General features: G+C 34.4%; 2 long non-coding RNA genes across 3 annotated transcripts; both read left to right on the plus strand.

Moving 5' to 3' along the window:
- Nucleotides 1–351: 351 nt before the first annotated feature.
- On the plus strand, nucleotides 352–3203 carry LOC128549423 (uncharacterized). The gene is made up of 4 exons (XR_008367601.1): nucleotides 352–510; nucleotides 1111–1286; nucleotides 2248–2347; nucleotides 3097–3203. It is a non-coding gene; the product is annotated as an uncharacterized LOC128549423 (long non-coding RNA).
- Nucleotides 3204–3882: 679 nt separating this feature from the next.
- On the plus strand, nucleotides 3883–6115 carry LOC128549422 (uncharacterized). 2 transcript variants are annotated; one of them, XR_008367599.1, is made up of 3 exons: nucleotides 3883–4211; nucleotides 4965–5156; nucleotides 5589–6096. It is a non-coding gene; the product is annotated as an uncharacterized LOC128549422 (long non-coding RNA). The 2 variants fall into 2 exon arrangements; XR_008367600.1 differs by having other exon boundaries at nucleotides 3887–4211; nucleotides 6026–6115.
- The last annotated feature ends 1262 nt before the right edge of the window (nucleotides 6116–7377 follow it).

The following is a 7377-nucleotide window of genomic DNA, read 5'->3' on the forward strand; positions in this document are numbered from 1 at the left end:
GATTTTTCTTTAACTTTTAAGGCGTAACTGCTTTCTAAAATTCATTATTAATATGAGATGAATAATTATTGTAATTTGGATATCTCGCCTTTTTTGAAATGTAATAAATATTGTTTGGTATCTGTAAAGGAATACACACCTTATTATGTATTTTTAACACTGTTATTCTGTGCAAACTTGATCTGAATATTGGCATATGCTTTTTCAACAAAAATGCACTCTTGAAAGCGCTAAGTCTGTTTAACATAATTGCGACGTGTGCTTTTTACCTATTTATGCTGTATGGAAATGCTTTATCATTTTTACTGGTGTTTTAGGATGGTTAGATAGTGCAGCCACAAGTTTCGATGAAGCTTACGTTGCCAGCGTCACAAATAGTGATCCCAGCATAAAGACGTATTGCATCACAGCATTTTACGTTTACGTTGCTGACGTCAATAGGCTTAGGAAACGTGTCACCAAATAACTACGCCGAGAAAATACTCTCCATATTTGCTGTTCTGCTTGGTTGTAAGTAGCATTAAAATTTTGATTTATCTTTAATAGATTTACCAAGATAAACGAACAAATCCGGAAATATACAAATCTAGCTACAACTATTGAACAGTATCCGTAAATGTAGATTAATCTTTGAATAGCACCAATAATTGAGAAACAAATATAAAAAAAACACACACACACAAAACTTGGAACGTAGCCTTACTGTTGAATAAGACTAGGAATGTAGCCAACAGGCCATAGTTCTTTGACTTTTCTGAACCATTTGCTTTAAAATTCTAGAGTTACATTGGTATGAGTCCATTTTTTGGGCTTGTATCCATTTTTTTCGTAAATATTTACATCGGATAGTCCACACACGTTCTGATCATTTCGGAACACTACTTTTTCATTGCAATTAGAGTTGGTGCAGATTGTGCCGTAGACGAGCCTACGGATATGCGGTATGTTTTATAAGATGATTTGAATTATTTTCTACAGTTCTCATTATCTCAGTCTAAACTGTAACATGTCAAAATGAATAGATAGCATCATGATCGTTTTCTAATTGGCGGAGTAAAAACTAAAATTATTTGAAAAGAGTTGATATGTTTGTCTAAATATATTTTATAGGGCTGCGGAGTACTGCAATCTTCGACGGTAACATCTCTTTTAAAATGATGCGGGTGTATCAGCGGACAGATGACTACCAAGAAAAAAAACAAAAACTTTCATCATCTTCCGAAGAATCCTGCACACTGATTGCAAGAGACCTTCCAACACATCTGGCTGTACACTTATGGAACACGGTATAGTACATAGTATACACAGTTTCTATGAGCCGAGTTTGTTTAGTTTTACAATCGGCAATTTCCGTGTGTTTCCGTAATTCTGCGTGTGTGATTTCGGCATCCTTCTGTCATGATGGGAAATCCCTTTATAACGCTGCAATTGATCAATGAATGTCATTTTCTATCATTCATCAAGTACATGTAGTTTTCTTTTAAGAAATTTAATTGCGTTTAAAACTACGTATTTGACTTCATATAAATCGAATTTTGGTTTCTTATTTCATTGATCGAAGTTCTTATCGATATGTTTTCAAATTGGTAATACAAGAAAAGAATTTAAAAAATGCTAGCACTACCTTTATTCTTCCGTACCTCCACTTAGTATGCTCGTTTTTATAGCATGGGAAAATTTGTAAAATAATATTGGATTTCTTATTTTCGAAGTTATGATTACATTTTTGATGGGACTCAGATTCCTGTTTACTTACTCTAAAACGCTCAAAGATCGCTCTCCGTTGACCCGAACAATAATTTGTACCCACTCCAACACCTACTCCCATTCGGACAACCTCGCCCTGGAAAAATGACCTGGGCTCGCCTCTGTCACCAATCTTCCGATAGCCAGTTGGATTGCTTCCTCGCACGAAGAGTTCTACATCCTAAACGAGGGTCTGCGTCGGTGAGGGGTTAGTGATTCGAAGTCAGATACCTTAATTATAACGACTTGACTAAGGAGGCCAGTCGAATTGCGGCTGTTCTCAAAAATACTAGATACTAGTAATGAAAACCTCAATTATGTATGTACAGTGTAGTTAATGTGAAAGCGTTTCCTTTCATCTCCTTGAAATTATATTTAAGGTAGTGTTTACTTCTATGCCAAGCAGATTTTTTTTCTAATTCTGACGAAGATTTATATGTTATGTGTTTAAATATAAATGCGTGTAACTAATATGATAGAGACATAATTATTATGTTGTAGGTTTTAAAGAGTTTCCCGGAGTGCCTTCAAGCAAATATATAACTTCATTTGAACAGAAACTTGCTGAATAAGTGCCCAGCGTTCCAGAAGGCATTTACAGGTATTTCAGTATATTTTAGCAGAGATTGCAATATGTGTATTGATATTAATTACAAAAGCACTAAAGAAAAAGACAAGAATGCTTCATCTTAATTAAAGAAATTTTCCTCAACTCGATGGTACTTTTACAAAAAATATAGCGTTATTTCTTTGTGTTAGCTGTAACATCACACCGTCAGTTTAGGTCATATGGCGACTTTCCGGCTCTAAGGAGTATCCCAGGTACCCACTCCAAGCATTATTTTGTGCATGAGTGGACAACTTGATAGAACCTCGCACGTCCACAAAGTCCACTTAATGTTTTCCTCACATGAAAGAATTCTACTACACACCGAGGTTTAGGACCCATATCGTCGAGAGGCAAGTAAAGTCACCGACCGTAGCCACTCGGGCATGTAGGCCCGTCCTAGCATTTATAAAACTCTGATCGTGTGGCGAGATATTCGAATTGCTATCAGTAGCAAATGTGACGTTCAAACAGAATAAAAGCACGAAACTCTTTATTTGTTTATCTCAAAAACTGACAAGGTTTTCACACAAAATATCATACAAAATGTAATTCTTACGGAAACTGATGAAAAAATAAAAACTTTTTTCGCCATTTTCTGTTTGTAAAGAAAAAGCAATATTTGATTTGCTATAAATTGCTATTAATGAAGACTTTTCCTCTATAACATATGAACAGCTTAGCTTTTATATTTTTTAACTTTTAAATATGAAATGGAATGCCACTTAGAACATTTTTTTCAGGATATCTTCGTGTCTTAACTATGCAGTACGCCCCCTGGTGACACATTGCTACATCCGGGTGATATACTGACAGCTCTCTATGTAATTGCATGCAGTTCATTGGAAATATTTGGTATAGCAATATGAGGTAAGTTTTATTGCTTATGGTGTGGATTAAATTAACCGTGGGTATTTCATGTAAAGTTAGAATATTAACTCTGTATTAAATCCGTTCCGTTTTGAAATTAAATTAATTACACCAGACATGTCCGGTTACAATCCTCAGTACACACACATCTTATAGATCTTATAGTCAGATATTCCACGGACAATTGCTTTTAAAAATAACATCTAGTCGGTAGCCCGCCTAATAGCTAGCTGACGAACACATGATTTTGAAGACCTAATGATATTATTCTCATCAGATATTATTTGAGAAATGCTTTTATTCATGGATACCACTTTTCCTTTTTGTTTTCACTGTTGATAACGCCACAACGGCATAATTATAGGTCATGCGGCAACTTATTAAAGAAGAAGTATATTGCTCAGTTTCACAGGACTTCACTTGTTTGTTGTTTTTTTTTAAATCAAATATTTATATGAAATGAATTATAATTTGGATATCTCGCTTTATGAATGTCAGATATGCTTTATAAAATATCTTTAACATTTTTATTCTGTTTAAAAAAATATCTGAATACTGGCAAATGTTTTTCAATATGAATGTTGCTACAAAACGTGCACTGTTGAAGGCACTTAATGTTTTAAACGTAATCGTGACGCCTGATTTGTATATATTCATGTTTTTGTATGGAAAGATTTTATCGTATTTCTGGTATTCTAGGATGGTTAGATACTGCAGCCACGAGAATCATTGAAACTTACGTTGCCAACGTTACAGATAGTGGACCCAGCATAAAGACGTATTACATCACAGCGTTATATTTTACGTTTACGTCACTGATGTCAACAGGATTCGGAAACGTGTCACCAAATACCAATGGAATTGACATGGCGGTTTGTTTGTACAGACTTTCTATGAATCAAGTAGTGTACCGGTGATGACATTCGGGGATTTCCGTGAGATTACGTAATTCTCCGTGTGTGATATCGGAATCCTTCTGTCATGATAGGTAATTACAGTGAGGATGCGCACCCGGATATATTAGCATTTGAAAGAATTCAGATCAGTGTAGATCTTCAGACATTTTCAAACTTAATAATGTCTTCTGATATGCTATATAGATGTAACTTAAATACGTTCTGTTAGTATGTTGTCTCGTTATTTAGAAGATGCTGTGTTGACATGCAGTATATTTTGTGAAAATGTTCCTAGACAGTAGACGGTGGTAACTCTGTTACATGCAGTATGTTTTGTGAAAATGTTCCTAGACAGTAGACGGTGGTAACTCTGTTACATGCAGTATGTTTTGTGAAAATGTTCCTAGACTGTAGACGGTGGTAACTCTGTTACATGCAGTATGTTTTGTGAAAATGTTCCTAGACAGTAGACGGTGGTAACTCTGTTACATGCAGTATGTTTTGTGAAAATGTTCCTAGACAGTAGACGGTGGTAACTCTGTTACATGCAGTATGTTTTGTGAAAATGTTCCTAGACAGTAGACGGTGGTAACTCTGTTACATGCAGTATGTTTTGTGAAAATGTTCCTAGACAGTAGACGGTGGTAACTCTGTTACATGCAGTATGTTTTGTGAAAATGTTCCTAAACAGCAGACTGTGGTAACTGTGTTACATGCAGTATGTTTTGTGAAAATGTTCCTAGACAGTAGACGGTGGTAACTCTGTTACATGCAGTATGTTTTGTGAAAATGTTCCTAGACTGTAGACGGTGGTAACTCTGTTACAAAGTCTTGTTTCATTTTAGGTAAAGATGATATATTTGGTGGTGACTGCAGTGACGTGGAATGCTCGGGAAAATCGTTCTATTTTGTACGTGCCCTTAGTTACTGTGATATTGACAAGATAGAGTTACACGTGCTGAAAGAAACAATGGATATATAACCAGAATTTTCAAAAAGAATTAATGGGTAAAATACAAGTGACATTCAATCTTAAGGTAAGCATAAAGTAATATATAATGGGTAAAATACAAGTGACATTCAGTCTTAAGGTAAGGATAAAGTAATATATAATGGGTAAAATACAAGTGACGTTCAGTCATAAGGTAAGGATAAAGTAATATATAATGGGTAAAATACAAGTGACATTCAATCTTAAGGTAAGTATAAAGTAATATATAATGGTTAAAATACAAGTGACATTCAATCTTAAGGTAAACATAAAGTAATATACAATGGGTAAAATACAAGTGACATTCAATCTTAAGGTAAGCATAAAGTAATATATAATGGGTAAAATACAAGTGACATTCAATCTTAAGGTAAGCATAAAGTAATATATAATGGGTAAAATACAAGTGACATTCAATCTTAAGGTAAGCATAAAGTAATATATAATGGGTAAAATACAAGTGACATTCAATCTTAAGGTAAGTATAAAGTAATATAATCCATCCTAGCAATGAACAAGTCTCAATTTCAAAATTGTTCCGAACTTTAAGAAAAAGTTTTACAATCTTTGTTTTACATTCTAAAATAAATACGGTATCACAGATGTAACAAACGCACCAATACTATCATCTTTACCTCTATCATAGATATTTTGTTTAAAAGATATTTTTGGAACTGCTTTGATATATTGCACTTTACCTTTTCTAGACAATTTCTGACAACTTTTTCACACGATAAGGTCATTGACGTATAAAGGTGAGGCTATGCCGAATGAACATATACTCGCGTTTTAGTTGATTAAGAGACAACGAGTGCTTCGCCTAATTACATTAGCATTTTCGACTTGATTTATTAAAAACCATAAGATACTTTTCATTCATTCAAGATGCTAAATTGTGATCTCTTTTGACAAAAGCTCGACGAATGGGACCACAGATCGGAGAAGATGAGCCGACGTCTAGAGCATTCGAATTTTCTCCGCTATCAGCAAGTACGGCGTTCGAAGACAGATCAGAGTAAAGTATAGACTTTTTTTACATAATATTAATGATATATCTAAGCGTTGGCTATATACAAAACGTTTGGATTTTTTCAAATTTTTCTCAGTTGAAACACTGTGAACGATATAGCCACAATTGTTTTTGTTCTGTTTATTGAGTAATGATATTAATGTGGACATGTTTAAAGATTTGCCTCCCTTGCATTAAATGTCTTTTAAAAGTACAAACAAGGTCCCAAGAATTATCTCCCTTATAAAGTACTGTTTTTCTCTTGTATTTAGTTGTGTGCTTTTTGGTGTCGAAGAAGGCTTGAAATCATTTTATGGTCTATTTATAGAATTACTGATTGTAGTATAAGGGAACAAGTGCCATATCCGTATATAAAATGGCGATGTTTCGTCAGATGAACATTCACAGCACTTTTAAATCCCCAGAGAAGTTATCTTGTATGTTCTTGACTAAATATCTTAGCTTTACCTTTAACCTTGTTATACAGACATGTTACAAAGAGTTATAAAATCACTACTTTTTGGGTTACCCCTAGCGGGCTTATAAGTAAAAAAAATGTATAATTTTGTCCCTTTCCTTCTTATATATGTAACACGAGGAAGTAGAAAAATTGGACACTTTTTTTGATTAAATAAAAAAAAGAATTATCTTGTTTTTTAGCAAGACTGCTGGATGACGAACAATTGACGTTCAGAAAGAGAATCAAATTCCAGCCAGTACGTCAACACCACAGTGTGTTTTCGGTGGACCTATAAGGTCATTCTTGGAAACATCAGACAGTTGAGCGCCCTCTAGTAGCAGGCACATTTCCGGGAAGCTGGTGATACAGCGCCACCTGTAAGAGTGAGACAGACGTCACAGTCTAACCCCGAGGAAATCGACATGGATTTTTAAGATCTAGATATTCCTTGTTGAAGAGATTCATGTAACATGCTGCTGCAGGGCTGTCGATTTTTGCACTAATTTTATTCTATATCTATTGGAATTATCAAGAATTCTTATAAGACGAAAATCGAGTTTTTTTTATAGTCAACTTTGGTTTGCTTTCGTAGCTGCTATTGAAAGTCGAGTTATGTTTCGTGTCGCAATTTTGAAGAGATGAATGATAAAGAAATGTGTAGAAGTAGTTTAATTACTTATTTTGATATCAAATTAACAAGAAAACACTGTAAAAATATTTGTCCGGAAACTGGTTTACCTGACTGAAAAAAATAACTCATTTTAGTGACCTCATTTGAGGCCCCATGGAACCCATATT

Source organism: Mercenaria mercenaria, chromosome 16, assembly GCF_021730395.1.
Source record: "Mercenaria mercenaria strain notata chromosome 16, MADL_Memer_1, whole genome shotgun sequence".
Lineage (NCBI taxonomy): Eukaryota > Metazoa > Mollusca > Bivalvia > Venerida > Veneridae > Mercenaria > Mercenaria mercenaria.